This window comes from Artibeus jamaicensis, unplaced genomic scaffold (assembly GCF_021234435.1).
Source record: "Artibeus jamaicensis isolate MK-2021 breed Jamaican fruit bat unplaced genomic scaffold, CSHL_Jam_final contig_233, whole genome shotgun sequence".
In the NCBI taxonomy this organism is placed as follows: Eukaryota; Metazoa; Chordata; class Mammalia; order Chiroptera; family Phyllostomidae; genus Artibeus; species Artibeus jamaicensis.
Genome location: NW_026521486.1, coordinates 55172871 through 55194715, shown reverse-complemented (window position 1 = coordinate 55194715; position 21845 = coordinate 55172871). Strand labels below are relative to the sequence as shown.

At 39.3% G+C, this 21845-nt stretch overlaps 1 protein-coding gene and 1 pseudogene across 11 annotated transcripts in view; both read left to right on the top strand.

The window, feature by feature from the left end:
- The window catches only part of LOC119035656 (ferritin heavy chain-like), a 60659-nt pseudogene extending 46579 nt beyond the window's left edge, over positions 1–14080 (top strand).
- R3HDM2 (R3H domain containing 2) overlaps positions 1–21845 on the top strand; it is a 152420-nt gene that overhangs the window by 46635 nt on the left and 83940 nt on the right. For 8 of the 11 annotated variants that reach the window (XM_053661703.1, XM_053661700.1, XM_053661702.1 and 5 more), the window contains exon 2: positions 3627–3698. The exons of the other annotated variants lie outside the window; for them this stretch is intronic. The gene's annotated coding sequence lies outside the window, so the exon portion shown is untranslated. The remainder of the gene's footprint in view (positions 1–3626; positions 3699–21845) is intronic. 11 annotated transcript variants of the gene reach the window in all.

Here is a 21845-nt window from a genome sequence, read left to right as displayed (position 1 = left end):
CTAAAAATAAATATAAAAATTTTTTTTTCTATTGATTATGCTATTACAGTTTTCCCAATTTTCCCCCTATAACCTTCTCTGACCTGCCCCCCCAACCCTCCAGCATTCCCCCCCACCTTAGTTCATGTCTATGGGTTGTACATGTAAGTTCTTTGAGTCCTCTGTTTCCTATACCATTTTTTATCTCTCTCCATCTATCTTATGCCTACTAACCATGCTGCTTCTTCCCTGTACCTTTTCCCTACTATTCTCCCCTCTCCCCCCTCTCCCCCCCTCCATGTGATGTATATTTCTCTGATTCTGTTTCTGTTCTGGTGGTTTGCTTAGTTTTTGTTTTCATTGTTTCTTTTAGGTTCATTTGTTGATAGTTGTGAGTTGTCATTTTACTGTTCGTATTTTTTATCTTCTTTTTCTTAGGTAAGTCCCTTTGACATTTCATGTACTAAGGTCTTGGTAATGATGAACTCCTTGAACTTGACCTTATCTGGGAAGCACTCTATCTGCCCTTTAATTCAATTTTTTTTATTTTAGATTTTATTCATTTATCTTTAGAGGGGTAGGGATGGAGAGAGGGAGAGAAATATCTATGTATGGTTGCCTCTAGTGTGTCCCCTGCTGGGAACTGGCCTGCAACCCAGGCATGTGCCCTGACTGGGAATCAAACTGCGATCTCTTAGTTCACAGGCCCACACTCAATCCACTGAGCTACACCAGCCAGGGCTGCCCTTCCATTCTAAATGATAGCTTTGCTGGAAAGAGTAATCTTGGATGTGGATCCTTGCCTTTCATGACTTCAAATACTTGTTTCCAGCCCTTCTTGCCTGTAAGGTTTCTTTTGAGAAATCAGCTGATAGCCATATGGGAATTCCTTTGTAAGTAACTCTCTCCTTTTCTCTTGCTGTTTTTAGGATTTTCTCTTTATCTTTAATCTTGGGTAACTTCATGATGATGTGCCTTGGTGTGTTCCTCTTTGGGTCGAACTTTGGGACTCTCTGGGCTTCCTGGAAGTCTATTTTCTTCACCAGATTGGGGAAGTTTTCCTTCATTATTTATTCAAATAAGTTTTCAATTTCTTGCTGTTGCTCTTCTTCTGGCACCCCTATAATTTGGATATTGGAGTGTTTCAGGTTGTCCCAAAGGTTTGTAAGACTCTTCACTTTTCTGAATTCTTATTTCTTCCTTCTGTTACCCTTGGATGTTTATTTTTTCCTTTTGTTCCAAATCATTGCTTTGAGTCCTGGTTTCCTTCCTGTCACTGTTGGTTCCCTGAATGTTTTGCTTTATTTCATTTTGGGTTATCTATCATTTTTTTTTTTCATTTCTCGACCAAGCTCATCAGATTTGTGAGCATTTTGATTACCAGGGCTTTAAATTCTCCATCAGATAGGTTGGCAATCTTTTCCTCCCTTACTTCTCTTTCTGAGGCTTTACTCAGTTTTTTCACTTGGGCCGTATTTCTTTGTCTCAGTGCAGCTGATAGGTTGTGGGGGCAGGGGGCTTAGGTATTCAGTGGGGCAGAGCAACCCTCTCTACTGCGCTGTGGCACTGCCTGTGGGGGAGGGGCCAGAGAGGGAACAGTGTGGATTGCCTGGCCTGCTCATCTCTAGTGCCCTTTCCAACTAATTCTCATGTGAGACTGGGACCTTCTCCTACCGCTCCAACCACCACAACCCACAGCCACCTCTGAGTCCCCTTAAATCAGCCCCTCCCGTGCAGCTGGATGAGTTCAGCATCCAGCCCTGCCCCCAAAGTCCACTGTGTCACCACAGTTTTTCTGAGTCATCCTGTGCAGTCTACCACCTTACTGGTCTGGTTGTTCTGGTTGATTTTTTTCTTTAATTCCTTTGTTGTTAGAGTTCCATGCAGTTTGATTTTCTGGTGCTTTTGGTTATTTATTGATTTCAGATTGGTTGTTATCCTCCTTTTCATTGTGTGAGGAAATAAAGAGTCTGTACTTATGCCTCTATCTTAGCGGGAACTCTCTTATCAACCCTTCTAACCTGCTTTTGAGAAACATATGACAGTCTTACAGGAAATCCCGTCTTTTCTCTTGCTGCTTTTAAGATTCTCTTTCTCTTTAACCTTTGGCTTTTTAATTACAATGTGTCTTGCTGTGGACCTCTTAGGATTCATTTTGTTTGGGACTTTTCTTACTTCCTTTTACATTTGATGTTTAACCTTTGACATTTTAATTATAATGTGTCTTGAAGTAGACTAGGGAAGATGTTCTTCATTATTTTTTCAAATAGATTTCCAATTTCTTGCTCTTTTTCTTCTTCTGGTACCTCTATAATGCAAATGTTGGAATGCTTGAAATGTCCCAGAGGCTGTTTACACTGTCCTTGTTCTTTTGGATTCTTTTTCTTCTAGTCCTGATTGGTTGGTTTTTTACTTTAATTAATGTACCTTTCATTTCTGACTGGATCTTTTTTATGCTGTGGGGCTCCTCACTAAGTTCCTTGAGCATCCTTATAATCAGTGTTTTGAACTCTGCAGCCGATAAATTGCTTATCTCTATTTCATTTAGTTCTTTTTCTGGAGTTTTGATATGTTTCATTTGGGCCATTTTTCTTTGTCTCCTCATTGTGGCAGCCTCCCTGTGTTTGTTTCTTTGTATTAGGTAGAGCCCTGACTCCGCGTCTTGGTAGCCTGGCCTAATATAGTAGGTGTCCTGTAGGGTCCAGTAGCTCAGCCTCCTTTATCACCTGAACTGGGTACTCAAGGTGTACCCTTCGTGTAGCTGAGCACACGTTCCTCTTGTAGTTGGACCTTACTTGCTTTTGGAAGGTCAATGGGAGGGATTTTACCCTGGCCAGTCAGCTGCAAGGATTGTCTCAGACCACTGACCACCAACCTCCACCCTCTGTGGAGGTTCAGCTCTGTGGGAGTAAGGTGGTTGTGCTCCGACATGGTCTGTAGCTGTGCACTGGGTACACAGGCTCTGGGTTTTCCCGGGTGGTACCGGCCAAGGTTGGCCCCCATCTGTGTTTTGACTGGGGCGCCCTGCCTGACTTATAAAGCAATTTGAGGTGGCTACTACTTGTGCTGGGCTTGGAGATTCCCAGGTGAAGCTAAACTGTAAAGTTTGGCTGGCTGCTGCTAGTGTTGGACCTGGGGCCACTTAGCAAGAGATATGGGGTTGGGGACTCACTGAAGCTGGCTGTTGCATGTTTGAGAGGAATTAGGAAGTTGTGTAGCATGAGCCAAACTAGCTATTCAGTTCGAAAAGCAGTTTGCATGGACCCATAAGTTGGGTGGGACAGAGTCTCACCAGTCTCCAGGGTGGAGCAAACAGTGTTAGCCAGGTCGATGGAGTATCAGATAATGGTACCCACCTTCCAGCTATGTGGCTCTGTTGCTCTGTAGGGAGTGCATCAGAAAAGGTACAGTGGCCTCTGCCCTTGTTTCTGTCTGGGAAAAAGCTGTCCCCCAGCTCTTGCCTTGGTGCCAGACACTTCAGTTTCTCCCTGTATGTTACTAGTGCCTTTCAAGCTGCTACCCCGGTGCTGGAGCTCAGAGGGAGTGAATCTGAGTAAATTTGTATAGGGGTTCTTTAAGACGAACTGCTTGGGACTTCAGAAGTTTCTCCCACCCCCTTAATCCCCACTGATTTTTCCTTTCAAAAGGTGTGGGGACTTACCTTCGTGACACTGGAACCTTGGGCTGGGGACCTGGTGTGGGGCTGGGACTTCTTGCTCGTGAGTTATCCCTCCCAAATTTTTATATACCAACATGTGAATGTGTGACTAGCTGGTTCTGCATCTCTGCCCCTCCTACAGTCTGGATGGATGTGGTTTAATTTTGTTATTGTCAAGCTTCCATCAACTCAATCTCTGATGGTTCTGAGTAATGGTTAGTCTGTATTGTAGTTGTAATTTTGATATGGTTGTGTGAAGAGGCAAACCACGTTTATCTGTGCCACCATCTTGGCTGGAAATCTCTAGATAGACTTTAAAACAAAGTCTGTAACAAAAGACTAAAAAGGACCCAGCCTTTCCACTACTGCATATTAATGGACGGTGTTCATCAGTAGATGAATGAATAAAGAAGTGGTGCATACATGCAATGTAATAATGACTTAGCCATAAGAAGAGTGAAATTTTGCCATCTGCAACAACGTGGATAAACTTAAGAGGGTGCTGTGCTGAGTGAAATAAGTCATACTGAGAAAGATAATGTCAGTGATTTTACTCATATTTGGAATCTAAAACACAAAAAAATGAACCAGCAGAAAAGAAACAGACTGATAGATAATAGAGAACTTTTTGGCAATTGCCAGATCAGAGAGGATTGGGAAGATGGGTAAAAAGGTGAAAGGATTAAGTACAAGTTGGGAGTTACATAATAGTCACAGAGATGTAAAGTATAGCCAGAGAATATAGTCAGTAAGATTATAAGTTTGTATGGTGTCAGATAGGTACTAAATTTATTGGGGTAATGACTTGGTAAATTATATAAATGTCTAATCATTGGGTTTTACACCTGAAACTAATATAACATTGTACATCAACTATAATTGGAAAATAGCCCTGGCTGGTGTAGCTCAGTGGATTGAGCACAGGCCTGTGAAGCAAAGGGTCACCAGTTCGATTTCCAGTCAGGGTACATGCCTGGGTTGTAGGCCAGGTTCCCAGTGGGGGACACATGAGAGGCAACCACACATTGATGTTTCTCTTCCACTCTTCTCCTTCCTGTCCCCTCTCTCTAAAAATAAATAAATATTTAAAAAAAAAAAAGAAAAATAACCCCCCAGCCAAGTGACTCAGGTGATTAGAGCATCATTCAATTCACCAAAATGTTGAGGGTTCAATCCCTGGTCAGGGCAGGGACCTAGACTGTGGGTGTCATCCCCAGTCAGGGCATGTACAGGAGGGAACCAGCTGATGCTTCTCTGTCTGTCTTCTTTATTCTCTCTCTCTAAAATCAATAAACATATTCTCAGGAGAGGATTAAAAAATATTTAAATATAAAAATATATGAAGGCCCTTAGGGACAGAGGGGGGTGATTCTCTCCTCTTTTTCCTCTGAATAAATTTAAAATGGCTGGTAGAGTTTTTTTTTCATTTGTATTTTAGTGGGGAGGTATTAAGGTTCATGCTGTAAGTTTATTGGCAAACATCTAATATGTTTTCACAGTTTGATCCATTTTGTAATGAGTATGCCTGATAAAATGCTCCTCTTCCTATCTGTTTCATGGATTAACTAACCATTCTTACTTATTAAGCAGTTGGTGTCTTACTGTAAAGAAAGGTGTGGCAAATCCAAATACAAAATATATAGTCGTCATAACTAGTAACCACCATTTGTTTTCCACTGAAAATGGCAACTTCCATGGGCTCTCATAGTGACTCCTTTGGACCACAGAGATTGTGACCCTCCAAATTCTGCCCCAACATAACATAAAATGTGCAATGGAGGAAATGGTAGTATCAAACAAAGTCCCACATTTTTACGACCTTGTTTCCCTGTGTCACAAGAGCTGATAGAATTAATCGCCATCAAACTACCACTACAAGATATGTCAAAGGCAGGATAAAACTATACCAGATGGAAACTTAGATCTGCGTAAAAGAATGAGGAAAAGCATACATCTGTATTAAAAATAGTAGGTTTTTTAAAAGCCACTTAAAAGGTAATTGACTATAACAAAAGCAGTAAAATTGTATTGTGTGATTTATAACTTGTGCAGAAATAAAATGTAGAACAACAATTGCCCAAAATGTTGGGAGAACTAAAATAGAAGTGTACTGTTCTAAGGTTCTTACATGAGCAGTGGTACATTATTTGAAGGTTGATTGTGATAAGTTAAAGATGTATACCCTAAATCCTAAAGAAACCACAAAAGGAGATAAAACTGAAATTTAAAAAAATGCTTAATCTAAAAGACATCCAGAAAAGAGATGAGCTGATTGGACAAATAGAAAAGAAATAGCAAGATGGTTGGTTTAAATTGAACCGTATTAGTAATCACATTAATTGCAAATAATTTAAACACTACAATTAGTGGGTGGGGATTATCAGATTGCATTTCAAAGTAATTCCTAGGTAAGCACTATGTATTAAGAAACCCAGTTTAAACATATTTAAGACACAGACTGAAAGTAAAAGGATGGAAGAAGACACACTATGTAAATACTAATCAGAAGAAAGCAGAGACTTACATCCAAGATGGAGGCATAGGTAGACACACTGTGCCTCCTCGCACTATCAAAATTAAGGAAAACAAAAATTTAGAAACAAAAAAGCATCCAGAACTGACAGAAAATTGAACTGTACAGAAGTCTGACAACCATTCATCCAGACCGGTAAGAAGGGTGGAGTTGGCGGCTGGCTGAGAGGGGTTGGGGCAGAAAAAAGCAGTGGCTGGCAGACCCTGAGGGCACAGGCAGCGGCTGGCAGACTCCCGGCACAGGGTGGCAATGAGAAGACCCAGTGAGGCATGCAGGTGATTGGCTGACTGCAGTCACACATTCGAGCGCAGATAAACCAGGTGAAAATGGGCAACGAGGTAGACCTTGCAACTCAGGGCCCCAGCACTGGGAAATAGAGCCTAAAAGCACCAATTAAAAACACTTGTGGGGTTTGAGGTGACAGGAGAGACTCCTAGCTTCACAGTAGAGTTTGTTGGAGAGACCCACAGGGTCCTAGAATGTATACAAGCCCACCCACCTGGGAACCAGCACCAGAAAGGCCCAATTTGCTTGTGGGAAGCAGCAGAAGGGACTGAAATCCAAGAGAGAGTGGAGGAAGCGCCATTGTTCCCTCTCTGACACTCCCCCCCCCGAATTACTGCATCACAACCCAGCAACTGGGTTGCCCCACCCTGGTGAACATATAAGGCTCTGCCCCTCATACATAACAGTTGTGATCACACCAAGAAAAGGGGGGGGGGGGCTCAAACGGAAGAACAGATCAAAACCCCAGAGGCAATACATTTAAGCGACCGAGAGATAGCCAACCTATCTGATGCACCGTTCAGAGCACTGGTGATCAGGATGCTGACAGAACTGATTGATTTGGTTGAAAATTAAATGAAAAAATGAAGGCTACACTAAGTGAAATGAAGCAAAATGCATAGGAAACCAATAGTGATGGGAAGAAAACTGGGACCCAAATCAATGGAGTAGACAAGAAGGAAGAAAGAAACAACAAAACAGAAAAGAATGAAGACACAAGAATTCAAAAAAATGAGGAGAGGCTTAGGAACCTCCAGGACATCTTTACAGGTTCCAACATCCAAATTATAGGGGTACCAGAAGGGGAAGGGGAAGAGCAACAAGTGGAAAATGTATTTAAACAAATAATAAAGGAGAACTTCCCCAATCTGGCAAAGGAAATAGACTCCCAGGAAGTCCAGGAAGCTCAGAGAGTCCCAAAGAAGGTAGACCCAAGGAGGAACACACCAAGGCACATCATAATTACATTGCCCAAGATTAAAATGAAGGAGAGAATTCTTGAAGCAGCAAGAGATAAGGAACAGTCACCTACAAAAGAGTTCCCATCAGACTGTCAGCTGATTTCTCAAAAGAGACCTTATAGCAAGAAGGGGCTAGAAAGAAGTATTCCAAGTCATGAAAAGAAAGGACCTACATCCAAGATTGCTCTATCCAGCAAAGCTATCCTTTAGAATGGAAGGGCAGATAAAGTGCTTTTCAGATAAGGTCAAGTTTGAGGAGTTCATCATCATCAAGTCCTTATTACATGAAATGTTAAAGGGACTTACCTAAGAAAAAGAAGATAAAAAAGATGAACAGTGAAAGGACAGCAAACTCACAGTTACTAACAACCACAGCTTAAACAAAAGCAAACTAAGCAAACAACTAGAATAGGAACAGAACCACAGAAATGGAGATCACATGGAGGGTTAGCAACAGGAGAATGGTAGGAGGAGAGAGGGGGAAAAGGTACAGAGAATAAATAGCATAGACAGTAAGTAGTAAATAGTCAGGGGGAGGGCAAGAATAGTATGGGAAATATAGAAGCTAAAGAACTTATGACACATGGACATGAACTAAAGAGGGTGAATGTGGGTTGGGGATGGTGTGCAGGGTGGAGGGGAATGAAGGTGGGGAAATGGGACAACTGTAACAGCATAATCAATAAAATATATTTTTTAAAAAAATAAGAAAGCAGGAGTTACTATGTTAATATTAGACAAAGGTTTTACAGCCAGGAATATTATCCATGAATATACATAGTTGTTTCATGATGGAAAGAGTGTCAGTTCTTCAAGAGGACTATCATAAGTATTTATGCATTTAATAACAACTTCAAAATACATGAAGCATAATAAAACAGAAAGGAGAAAAAGAACCCGCCAATTGAAGATTTTTAGCACTACTCTAAATGATTGGTTTAGAAATTAGACCAAAAAAATCAGTAAATACCTTGAACTATTTGATATTTATAGACTTATTCCTCCTAAAAAAAGCATGATAATATTATTTTCTTTTTTAAATCTTGTATTTATTTATTATTAGAGAGAGGGAAAGGCAAAGGGAGAGAGAAACATCAATGCGTGGTTGCCTCTCAAGTGCCCTCCACTGGGGATACAACTTGCCTCACAACCCAGGCATGTATCCTGACTGGGAATAGAACTGGAGGCTCTTTGATTCACAAGCCAGTGCTCAATCCACTGAGCTACACCAGCCAGGGCCTATATTATTTTCTAATATTAATAGAATATGTACCATGATAGACCATATTCTGGGCCATAAAAATTTCAGTAAGTTTAGGATTTAAATATACAAAGTATGTTCTTTTATCATAAAGGGATTAATTTAGGAATCAGTAACAGGAAAATATCTGGAAAATTCCTGAGTCTTGAGAGTTGCCATGGTTTCTTGCTTCAACAGTGCTTTAACTGAACTGGCAGTCAATCCCCATCCCAGCCAGCCGCTCACATGCATCCTTCTGCCACCTCCTCACAGCACCCTCAGATGTCCCCAAGGCTCCCACCACTGCTCCAGCGCAGTGAAGCTGCATTTCCTTAGCTGCCCATCATGACATGCACATCCACCTTGCAGGTGCACCAGAACTACCACCAGGACTCAGAGGCTGCCATCAACTGCCAGATCAGCCTGGAACTCTACACCTTCTACATCTACCTGTCCATGTCTTACTACTTTAACCACGATGATATGGCTTTGGAGAACTTGGCCAAATATTTTCTTCACCAGTCTCATGAGGAGAGGGAACGTGCTGAGAAACTGATGACTTTGCAGAACCAATGAGGTGGCTACATTTTCCTTCAGAATATAAAGAAACCAAGCTATGATGACTGGCGAATGGGCTGAATGCAATGAAGTATGCCTTACACTTGGGGAAAAGTGTGAATCAGACACCACTGGACTTGCACAAATTGGCCACTGAGAAAATGACCCTCATCTATGTAACTTCATTGTGCCTTACTACCAGGATGAGCAGGTGAAATCTATTAAAGAATTAGGTGACCACGTAACCAACTTGTGTAGATTGGACCCCCTGAAACTGGCATGGCAGAGTATCTCTTTGACAGACATACCCTGGGAGACAGTGAAGAGAGCTAAGCCTTAGACTGGCTTTCAACAGCCACCTGGCCACCAAAGCAGTATGTGCATGTTGGAGTTACCTTTACCTTTTCTATAACTTATACCAAATCTCTCACTTATGTCTTCCATTTGTACAATTCCTTCAAATACAGTAACTTGGTACACCCCCCAAAAATTCCCAAATATTTGGAAAGTAAATGCTCTGAATTAGACATGGGTCAGATATTTTTAGAAGAATTAAATGAGAATATGACATAGCAATATTTGTGGGGTGCAATGAATGCAGTACTTACAACGAAATTTGTAACATCAAATGTTATATTAGAAAGATCTAAAATCATTGACCTAAGCTTCCACCTTAAGAAATTAGGAAGAAAAAAAAGCAAACTTAACATGTAAGCAGAGGAAAGGAAGTTATAAAGATTAGAGCATGGATCATTGAAATAAAAACAGAAAAGCAATAATCAATGAAACCAAAAGCTGGTTCTTTAAAATGATGAACAAAATCGATAAGCTTTTAGCCAGACTTCGAAAAGGAAGAGAACACATTACTAATATCAGGAATGAGAGGTGGGACATTACTGACGATTCTGTAGCCATTATAAAGATAATATTGGATACCTCAAACCATTCTACCCCATTAAATTTGACATTTTACATTAAATGGACAAGTTTCTCAAAAGACGTAACTGCTAAGGCTCAATAAAAAAGGGATAGATAACCTGAGTAGGCCTGTATCAGAGAAGTTAAACTATAGTTTAACTTTTACCACAAAGGAAACTCCAGGCCCATTTGACTTCTTCACTCCTGATTCCAACAATATAAGGAAGAATTTATACACTGTTTTTATATAAGCTTTTGAAGAACTTAGAAGAGAAGGAAACACTTTCTAATTAATTTTATGTGCCAAACTTACTCCAATACCAAAACCAGAGAGATGAGAAAACTACAATACCCATTATGAATATAGATGCAAAAATCTGTAACAAAATTTTAATAAATTCAAGCCAACAATATATAAAAAGGTCAGTACATCATGACCAATGTTGTATGCCAGTATTCAAGGTTGATTTAGCATCAACATTCAAACAGTGTAATGCACTGTATTAACAGATTAAAAAAGAAAACGTAATTGTCTCTAGAGAGACAGATAAAGAGTTTGGGGAAATTCAACTTTTGTTTGTGTTTAAAAGTCAACAAAGTAGAAAAAGAACTTTCTCAGTCTGAAGGAAGTATCTTTGACAAACCTACAGCTAATACTGTACTTAATGATGAAGTACACGTTTCTTTGCTTCTGAGACAAAGGCAAGAATGATTGCTCTACCACTACTTTTTTATCATAGTGCTAAAGATTCTCAACCGTGTAATAAACTAAGGAAGGGGTTGGGGGACTAATAAAAGGTATAAGCTTGAAAATGAAAAAATAAAACTTTTCCTGCTGCAGAGGATAGCATCATGTGTATAAGAAACCACAAGAAATTTATAAGACTAGATTAACTAAGTGTAGAAAGGTTATAGAATACAGTCAGTATATAAAAGTAAATTGTTTACTCCCCTGGCTGTGTGGGTCAGTAGATTGAGCATTGGCCTGCGAACTGAAAGGTTGCTGGTTTGATTCCTGGTCAGTGCACATGCCAGGGTTGTGGGCCAGGTCCCCATTGGGGGGAGCGCAGGAGGCAACCAGTCGATGTTCTCTCACACATCGATGTTTGCCTCTATCTCTTCCTCTTTCCCCTATCTCTAAAAATAAATTTAAAAAGTTTATTGCTTGCCTGTATACCAAGAAGAGCAATCTTTAATTTCTAAAGTTGAAATTAATGAAATAAATAATTTACAAATAGCATAGAAGTATGAAATTGTAACAGTTAAATTTGACAAGACACACGCAGTGGCTGTATACTGAAAACTACAAAACCTTGCTTATGGATGAGAACATTCATATTGTTAAAGATTTTGGTTCTTCACAGATTGATCTATAGATTCAATATAATCCCAGTCAGTTGACACACTGACTCTAAAATTTATCTGCAAACACAAAAGATCCAGAATAGACAAATTTGAAAATGAAGATCAAAATTGGAGGACTTACACTACCTGATTTCAAGACTTATAAATATTTGATAATTAACATAGTATGCAAATAAACATAGATCAGTGGGAGACAATAGAAGTCCAGAAGCAGATCCACAAGGTGTTATTTATTGATTTTTGACCATTGCCAGGGCATTTCAGTGGGGGAAGGATACCTTTTTAATAAGTGGCCCTTAAACAATTAGATAACCATTGTAAAGAAAGAAAAATCTTTTTTCCTTCTGTTCTTCCAGGTTCTCACCTTGAAAAAAGAGTTTACTAATGTATATTGCATATATATGAGGTCTTTCTAGAAGGTACCCAGCCATGTAATATGAAAAATAGAGATATTTATTGAAGAAGATACAAGAAGTATTATACATAGGACAATGATGCCTCAGTCCTCTTCAAAGTAAGACACCTTGGGAACTCACACAGTTCTCCCAGTTGCCATCAGCTGCCCTATCATATTTTCCTTAATTTCATTGATAGTCTGAAATTTCTTCCATTTCAAAGGTGATTATAGTTTTGGGAAAATCCAGAAGTCACAGAGTGCCATATTCAGGCTATAGGGCGGCTGAGTTACCTGGGTGACTTGATGTTTCACCAAAAACTCTGCACAAGATGCATGCACGAGCAGGCACATTGTGATGAAGCTGCCAGTTACCAGTTGCCCATAGCCGAGGCTTCCTGAGTCACCCAAATAGTTTCCAAGGAAGAATGTTCAAGCTTAATGCAAATTTGATGCAGATTCATTGCTCTGCTCGCTCAGTCATTTTTAATGTGATGGCCACACAGTACACATGCTCACTCAATGGTGTCTGCCTCCCTCACTGACTGATACAGTGAAGTTGTCATTGTTCATGCATGCACATTCCAGTCCACTCTCCTTGGCTGCCAGGTTACATTGGTGTCATGCAAACTGTCTTTGTTATATTAACAATGGCTGGACTTTTTCCAGACAGACCTCACACGTGGGAGAAACTCATGGATGAGTAACTCAAAAGTTTGGTTAGAACTTAGGTTTATATAGCTAATATCTTAACAAAGGAACAGTAAGTTTTTAGAGAAGTGATAAGGAAAATGACCTGGAGTCTCTAGGGGAGACCAATTATGAGAAGGCAAATACATGTGAAACTAATCATAGATAAAGGCTAGTTAGTAAAGTTTGTTATGGAGTGTCCCCTGGTACCATCTCCAGACAAATAAGGGTTGTCTCTGTGATTAACTTACATCCTTTCAGACAAATGGAGGCAGGACAGAGTTTCTCTGTTTCTCAGTTTCCTTCTGTTAAAAATAAAACTTTCCCAAAGTGAAATTTTGGGTGGCAATTTCTGTCCTTCAGAAAAGCAACAAAAACCTCCAGCCTGACACCCATCAACAAATTAACTTAAAATGGATCATAGACTTATGTTTAAGGAGCTAAAATGATTAAATTATAGATGAAAACATCTGAGAAAGTCATCGTAATTATAGACTAAGCAAAGATTTCTTAGCTGGATACAAAAGCACAAAGTATAAAAGAATATATTGAATGTTTTGATTGTATCAAAATATAATTGTTTTATAAACATGGTAGAGAAAATTAAAGACAGTCAATTCGTAGACTAGCAGAAAATACAAGTTTAAAAAACTATTTATATGGAGGATATATGAATAACTCATAATTCCACGATAAGAAGAAAACCTCAGGGCCTGCGAACCAGATAATCGCAGTTCGAATCCCAGTCAGGGCACATACCAGGGTTGCAGGCCAGTTCCCTGCAGGCCAGTTCCCAGCAGGGGACGCACAAAAGGCAACCATACATTGATGTTTCTCTCCCTCTCTCCTTCCCTTCCCCTCTAAAGATAAATTAAAAAAAAATAAAATAAAAAAATTCTGACTTTAAAAAAAAAAAAGAAGAAGAAGAAAACCTCATTTTAAAATGGACAAAATGCTTTGCTAAAGAAGATACGGGAGTTGGTAAACATGAAAAGGTATTCAGTATTAATCACAGGGAAATGCAAATTAAAACTACAAGATACCACTACACAACTGTTTAGCATGGCTTGTCTTAAAGAGTGTGACCCAAAAAATGGTGGTGAGGATGTGGAGCACCTGAAAGTATTACTGTTAAGAAATGTAAGATGGTACAACTACTTTGAAACACTTTGGCTTTTTAAAAAATTAAACATACATCTATCATAGTGACATATTCATCCCACCACTGAAATGAATCTATATGTTCACATCGAGATTTGTACATGTGCCCTGACTAGTGTGGCTCAGTGGATTGAGTACTGGACTGCAAATCTAAGCGTCGCTGGTTCTATTCCTAGTCAGGGCACCTGCCTGGGTTGTAGGCCAGGTCCCCAGTTGGGGGCGTGCGAGAGGCAACTCTATGTTGATGTTTTTCTCCCTCACTCCCTCCCTTCCTTTCTCTCTCTCCCTTCCCCTCTCTCTGTAAATAAATAAATAAAAATAAAAATAAAAAACCTTGTACATGTTTCCATCAGGCTTTCTTTGTACAGGTTAAGAATTGTAAGCAACCCAGATATTATTCAACAGATAAGTAGATAAACTGTGGTTTATTATACAGTGGGGTACTTCCAAGCAGTAGAAATGAACTGATATTGATATACCAGGATGTGATATTGTAAAAGCTATTTTTTAAAAGTTCTTGATAGTCTGTTGTGTATAACATGGTATTTCCTCATCTTAATTTGGATTTACTTAATTACCAGTAGAAAATTAACTCTCTTTACTTTCATTATTGGCCTTTTGCTTTTTTACTTTTGAGTCTTTACAAACTTTTTTTTATGATGATGCTATTATAGATGTCTCCCATTTTCCCCTTCTTTGCCCACCTCCACCCAACATCCATCCCCTGCCCCCCACCTTCAGTACACTGTTGTCTGTGTCCATGGGTTATGCATATATGTTCTTTGGCTAATCTCATCACCTTCTTTATCCAGACCCTCCCACATCCCTGCCTTCTGACATCTGTCAGTTTGCTCCATATATCCATGCCTCTGGTTCTGTTTTGTTCATCAATTTATTTTGCTGAGATTCATAATCTACACAATCATTCCGCATATAAGTGAGATCATATAGTATTTGCCTTTAACTGGCTTATTCCACTTAGCATAATATTCTCCAGGTCCATCCATGCTGTCATAAAGGGTAAGGGTTTCCTTTTACACAGCTGCATAGTATTCCATTGTATAGATGTGCCACCGCTTTTTTGTCCACTCATCTACTGATGGGCACTTGGGCTGTTTCTAGATCTTGGCTATTGCAAATAGTGTTGCTATAAATATAGGCTTGCATATATTCTTTCTTTTTAAAAAAATATGTTATTGATTATGCTATTACAGTTGTCCCAGTTTTTTCCTGTTTGTCCCTCTCCACCTGGTACCCCCATTCCCTCCAGCAATCCCCTCCCTTAGTTCATGTCCATGAGTCATACATATAACTTCTTTGAGTACTCCTTTTTCTATATTGTTCTTAATATCCCCCTGTCTATTTTGTACCTACCAACTTGTACTTCTTAATTCCTTCCCCTTTCTCCTGTTCTCCCACTTCCCCTTCCCAGCTGATAACCCCCCCCCCCGTGATCTCATTATCTATGATTCTGTTCCTGTTCTACTTGTTTGCTTAATTTCTTTTTTTAAAAAGATTTTATTGATTTATTTTTAGACAGAGGGGAAGGGTGGGAGAAAGAGAGGGAGAGAAACATCAATGTGTGGTTGCCTCTCATGTGTCCCCTACTGGGGATCTGGCCTGCAACCTAGGCATGTTCCCTGACTGGAAATTGAACTGGTGACTCTTTGGTTTGCAAGCCTGTGCTCAATCCACTGAGCCACACCAGCCAGCCAGGGATGCTTAATTTCTTTTTTAGATTCAGTTGTTGATAGTTGTGCATTTGTTGGCGTGTTAATGTTCATAGTTTTGATCTTCTTTTTCTAACATCGTTACCTTTAACATTTCATACAACTGAATGGGTGATGATGAACTCCTTTAGTTTTTTTTACATTGTCTGAGGAACACTTTGTCTGCCCTCAATTCTGAATGATAGCTTTGCTGGATAGAGTAATCTGTGTTGTACATCCTTGCTTTTCATCACTTTGCATGTTTGTTTCCAGTCCCTTCTAGCCTGCAAAGTGTCTTTTGAGAAATCAGCTGACAGTCTTATGGGAACTCCTTTGTAGGTAATTGTCTATTTTTCTCTTGCTGCTTTTAAGGTTCTCTCTTCATCTTTAACCTTTGGCGTTTTAATTATTGATGTGTCTTATTGTGGCCCTATTTAGGTCCACCTTGTTTGGCACTCTGTGCTTCCTGTGATTTGGATATTAGTGCATTCAGAGATGTCCCAGAGGCTCTTTACCCTATTTTTTTGAATTCTTTTTTCTCTTGCTGTTCTGATTGAATGCTTTTTTCTTGCTTATGTTCCAAGTCATTGATTTCAATCTCAGCTTCATCCCCTCCACTGTTGGTTCCCTGTGGATTCCCTGTGGATTTTTCTGTATTTTCCTTAATGCAACCTTCATTTCTCCCTGGGTTGTTTTTATGCCGTTCCACATCCAATGATTTCTTTGAGCATCATGATAACCAGTGTTTTGAACTCTGCTTCCGATAGGTTGCTTATCAACATTTCATTCAGTTCTTTTCCTGGAGGTTTGTTCTGTTCTTTCATTTGGAACGTATTTCATTGTCTCCCCAATTTAGAGCCCTCCCTGTGTTTGTTTCTGTGTTAGGGAGAGCTGCTTTGGCTCCATGTGTAGTAGCATGGCCTGTTATAGAAAGGGCACCTGTAAGTTGTGTGGGGTGGAGCCTTAGGTAGTTGCCTGGTGGGACAGCCAGTTTCGCCACTTTGTGGCTCTGTATGGGGGAGAGCTCAGGAGAGGACAAGTGCTGCTGCCTGACTTCTGGAGATTGCCTGAGAGGAAGCTGTCTACCCAGCACTCATCCCCTTGCCAGTCACTTCACTTTTCTCCCCTTCTCCTGGTATGCCTTTTGTGCCCTTCAATCTGTCACCCTGATGCTGAATTCCAGAGTGGGTGGGTCTGCATGAGTCCATTGTGGGCCCTTTAAGAGAAATCTCTTGAGAATCCTCCATTTCTTCCACCACCCCAACCCCCACTGGTTTTTGCAGACAGAAGTTATAGGCACTTATCTTCCTGGCACTGAAACCATGGTTTGTGTGATCTGGTCTGGGGTTGGGATTGCTCACTCCCGTGGTATCCCTCCCAATTTTTATCTACCACACATGAATATGGGACTGCCTCTCCATGCCTTTGCATCTCTGCCCCTCTTACCCATCTGCGTGAATGTGGCTCCTTTCAATCCTTGGTAATCAGACTTCCATGCCCCTTGATTTTCTGATGAATCTGAGAGAAATTTGTTTTGTGATATAGTTGTGGTTTTTGCTGTAGTTGTGTGCGGAGGTGAAGCATGTTTGCCTATGCTTGTATCTTGGCTGGAAGTCCTTGGGTTACATTATTCTTTCCAATTGTTTTGGGAGTGTTAGTATGTATTTCCAGAAGTGGGACTGCTGGGTCAAAAGACAGTTCCATTTTTAATTCTTTTGAGGAAATTCCATACTGTTTTGCACGGTGGCTGCACCAGTCTGTATTCCCACTAACAGTGTACACTTTTCTCCACATCTTCACCAGTACTTGTTTGTTGACTTATTGATGGTAGCCATTCTGGCAGGTGTAAAGTGATACTTCATTGTAGTTTTAATTTGCATCTCTCTGTTGAATAGTAAGGATGAGCATTTTTTCATATGTCTCTGAAATATGACAGTATTCCAAAAATAGTAAGGGTGGGCATTTTTTCATATGTCTTGACCATCTCTGTATACTCTGTGTATACTCTCTGTATACTCTGTATCTTTGGAGATGCATCTGTTCAGGTCCCTTTCCTATTTTTTAATTGTATTGTTTGTTGAGTTGTACATGTTGTAAATTAACCCTTTATCAGATGTATCATTGACAAAAAACTTTTGTTCTCCCATACAGTGGGTTCCTTTTCATTTTGGTGGTTGTTTCTTTTGCTGTGCAGAAGCTTTTTAGTTTGATGTAGTCCCATTTGTTTCTTTTTCTTTTGTTTCCCTTGCCCTAGGAGATGTATTGGCAAAAATACTGGTACGAGGGATGTCTGAGACATGCTGCTTATATTTTCTTCTAGGATATTTATGGTTTCATGACTTTAAGTTTGTTTTTTAAAAAGATTTTATTTATTTATCCTTAGAAGGGAAGGGAAGGGAAGGAGAGAGGGAGAGAAATACCAATGTATGGTTGCCTTTTGTGCGTCCCCTGCTGGGAACTGGCCTGCAACCCAGGCATGTGCCCTGACTGGGAATCAAACCACGATCCTTTGGTTCGCAGGCCCACACTCAATCGCCTGAGCTACACCAGCCAGGGCACAGTTAAGGTCTTTTATCCATCTTGAGTTTATTCTTGTGTATAGTGTAAGTTGGTGATCTAGTTTCATTTTTTTATATGTATCTGTACAATTTTCCAACACCATTTATTGAAGAGACCAAAACATAAAAACAACAGAAGCAATAAAAGGCATCAAAGTCTATGAATTCAAAAACTGTTTTGAGCAGAGGGAAAAATGTCTTGATAGGTATATTGTATCAAACAGAGAGTACTTTGAAGGTGACTGAAGTTTAAACATGTACGAATAAATATGCAAACTGGAATTTATTTTGTAAATAAATTCCAGTTTGGGCCCTGGCTGGTGTAGCTCAGTGGATTGAGCATGGGCCTGCGAACCAAAACATCGCGGTTCGATTCCCCGTCAGGGCACATGCCTGGGTTGCAGGCCAGTTCCCAGCAGGGGATGCCACCAGAAGCAACCATACATTGATGTTTCTCTCCTTCTCTCCTTATCTTTCCTTCTAAAGATAAATAAATAAAATTTTTAAAAAATATGAGCTTTAAAAAAATAATAAATTCCAGTTTGGGGGGGCTTCCCTCATATATTTGCTTCTGAAAGTTTTAAGAGTTTTTTTTATATATAGGTTTTTAATCCACCTGAAATTTGTACATGGTATGAATAGGATTTGACTTTTTTCTATATGCATAACTAATTGCCCCCAAACCACTTATTGTTGAATATTAATTATGCCTTCTGTAATATAATCAAGTTTTTGGATATATCTGGGTCTGTTCTATGATCTCTATTTTCTTCCGTTGCTCTGCTGAGTTTCCACATGTCTTAATTTCTATATTAGAAATTTACACCTAGTAGGGCAGCCCTCTCTAACTTATTGATTTAATTTAAACTCCATTGGTAGTTTTATATGTACTGAATTATATGTTAACATAGAAGAACTGGCTTCTTTGCTATATTGAATCTTTTCGGTTAGAGGTATGTTCTATGATTCCATTTGTTTGTGTTTTTTATTTCTTCAGTAGTGTTTTATAAATTTTTTATAAATTGGTTTTTCTTTTATTAGATTTATCCCTAAGTAGTAATATTGTGTGTATGGGTTCTCTCTTTCCTATTGTTCTTTGAGTATAGATGCATTGTTAATTTTAGTACATTATATTAATTTAGCTGAACCTTTTTTAATACCAAATGGTTAGTCCTTAGATTTTTTTTGGATTCTATACAATCACATCACTAAATTTAGGATAGTATGTATTTCTAGTTTTTATACCTCTTGTTTCTTTTTTATGGTTTACTGCTTTTGTCTAAGCCCTCCCATTCAAATATCGACTCTAATGAATGTTCTTTCCTGTTAAGCCTAGTAATGATGCTAGCTTCAACTTACTAAATTGTGTACTTTGCACCACTTACTGTACGAATGATTTGTTTCTGTTTTCTGTAATATCTTCATAGGCATTAACATTTATTCCCATCTTATAAATGAGGTTCAAAGAAATAGAACACCATAGCTTGCCAGTTACATGATTAGTGAATAGTAAGCCTGAGAATTAGTCAGTGTTAGTCCTGTGCTTTACCTTGAGGAAAGTTTCTCAGTGAGAAGTGGAAAGCCTTGCTAAAATGAAATACTGACGATATCTATGAACTATTCATCTGCTATGTGCTATAGAAATCATACATACTCCTTCAGTACTTACCATTCATGGATCTTATTTATTGCTTCCTTTTATGTCCTAATACAAATGAGCACTATTGTTGTTTTTTAGTCTTAATTATGACTTAATTCAGAGTATGTCTTATTACATAAGCAGATTTTACCAGTATCACCAGTTCTACATCTCTCTTCTCTCTCTCTCTTTTTATTGTGCTTTGGACATTCGTCATAGTTTTATTTGCCAACCAGATGTGGGAAAGTTTTGGAAGTTTACCTGAAGCCTCCCCACTCATGTAAACTTTCTTTTTAAATTTTTTTATGGTAGATTTAAACATAAATACAATAGAGCAGCAATTTTCAACTGGTATGCCACAATAATTTTTAAAATATGCAAAGTCTGATTCTTTAGTCATGGACATTGACCTGTTTTCCCTTAGATTGTCAAATTAAAAAAAAATGCCAACAGCCAACACAACAATAGCCTTTTGGTATGAATGAATCAACATTATACTGATTTTTTTGTCAAATCAGGAAAAAATATATTTTTTGTTCTGCCACAGAATTTTAGTAATTAGTTCATATATACCATGAGATGAAAAAGGTTGAAAGTTGCTGCAATGGAGAATATTGTAACAAACTACCATAAATCCAATATTCACTTTCAAACAATCCACACATACAGTTTTTTGTTGTGTTAATTGAAGCTGGATATATTTAAAGTTTTTATTTATTTACTTGTAGAGAGATGGAAAGAGAGGGAGAGACACTTCCAACTGGAGACCTGGACCACAACCCAGGCGTGTTCCCTAACTGGGAATCCAACTGGCAAGCCTTTGGTTCACAGAAGGGCACTCAATCCACTGACCCACCAACCAGGGCTAATGTTGAATATTTTAAGGGAAATCCACTCATCATTTCACCTGTAAATACTAATTCAGGATGCATCTATAACCAATAAAGATTTTTTTAAATAACCACTATGCCTGCTTCCAGCAAAGGTGGAGACATAGGTAGATATGCTTCCCTTCCTCACACAACCAAAAGAAGGCTAACAGCCAACTTAAAAACAAAAAATACCTTGAACTGCCAGAAAATCAAACTGTATGGAAGTCCAACAACCAAGGAGTTATAGAAGAAACATTCATCCAGACCAGTAGAAGGGGCGAACATGGACAGCTGTGGTGGAGAGGACGCATGGTAAGGTGGCAGCTGGCAGACCAGGCAGTGCTACATTCACATGCAGATAAACCCAGAGGAGCAACTGAGAAGCAAGATAGTGCAATTCAAGATTCCACCATGGTAAACTACAGCCTTAAAACCACTGGTTCTAAAAATCTGTGGGGGTTGCAGCGGAGGGAGAAACTCTCAGTCTCTCAGAAAAGTCTGTTAGAGGGCCAACAGGATCCTAGACTATACACAAACCCACCCACCTTCAAATCAACACCAGAAGGGCCCAATTCACTTGTGGGTAGTGGGAGAAGTGACTGAAAGCAGAGTGAGAGCTGAGCAAGTGACATTGTTCTGTCTCTGATTCCTCTTCTACATTCAGTACCACAACATAGTAACGTGGGTTGCACTACCTTGGAAAATACCTGAGGCACAACCCCTTACAACATAGCAGGTGCATGGAGACAAATATGGCCCAAATGAAAGAACAGATCAAAACCAGAAAAAGAACTAAGCAGCAGAGAGATAGCCAACCTATCAGATGCAGAGCTCAAAAACACTGGTAATCAGGATGCTCACAGAAATGACTGAGTATGGACACAAAATAAAGTAAGAAGTGAAGGCAATGAAAAGTGAAATAAAGAAAAATATACAGGGAACCAACAGTAAAGGGAGGGAAACCAGGACATAAATCAATAGTTTGGAGTAGAAGGAAGAAATAAACATTCAACTGCAACATAATGAACAAACAAGAATTCAAAGAAATGAGGAGAGGCTTAGGAACCTCCAGGACATTTTTAAATGTTCCAACATCCAAATCACAGGGGTGCCAGTAGGAGAAGAGGAAGAGGAAGAAATTGTAAAGTTATTTGAAAAAAATAATAAAGGAAAACTTCCCCAATCTGGCAAAGGAAATAGACTTCCAGGAAGTCCAGGAAGCTCAGTGCCAAAGACATTGGACCCAAGGAGGAACACACCAAGACACATCATAATTACATTAGCCAAGATTAAAGATGAGGAGAGAATCTTAAAAGCAGCAAGA